Consider the following 516-nt stretch of genomic DNA (forward strand, 5'->3'; position numbering starts at 1 on the left):
TCAGCACTGTCCAATTCAAGTAAATTAAAAATGTATACAAATGCATAAAAAATTTAAACAAAGCACAGAACCCCCTCTAAACCAATCTAGCTAGATGCTATAATACATGTAATTTAATGTGTCAATATAAAACACATTTTATTTGACTTATTTTAAATTATGAATAATGTAAAAATGATGCAATATACCGATTAATTCCAAAATGTCCCATGAAACCACTTTATAAATAAAAATGTTTGTATTAGAATCTTTATTATTATTATTAATGTATTATTAATCTTTATTGTATACTCAATCGCTCATTCGTTTGCGGGATACCTGGAGAGCACAAACATTTTTCCTCCGTACATATTAAACTACTAAAGTTAGTATCACGTAAACTGAAATCATGCAGAAGGAAGGGGTATAAACAAGACTTTTTTTTAAATGTATTTAAAATTTATTTTAAATATAGTTATACGTTTATAAGTTTATTTTTTTGCTATTTGTGTCCCATTGGGGAGGTTGGGGAGATGT

This window comes from Nanorana parkeri, unplaced genomic scaffold (genome assembly GCF_000935625.1).
Source record: "Nanorana parkeri isolate BGI_ZX_2015 unplaced genomic scaffold, ASM93562v1 scaffold416, whole genome shotgun sequence".
Lineage (NCBI taxonomy): Eukaryota > Metazoa > Chordata > Amphibia > Anura > Dicroglossidae > Nanorana > Nanorana parkeri.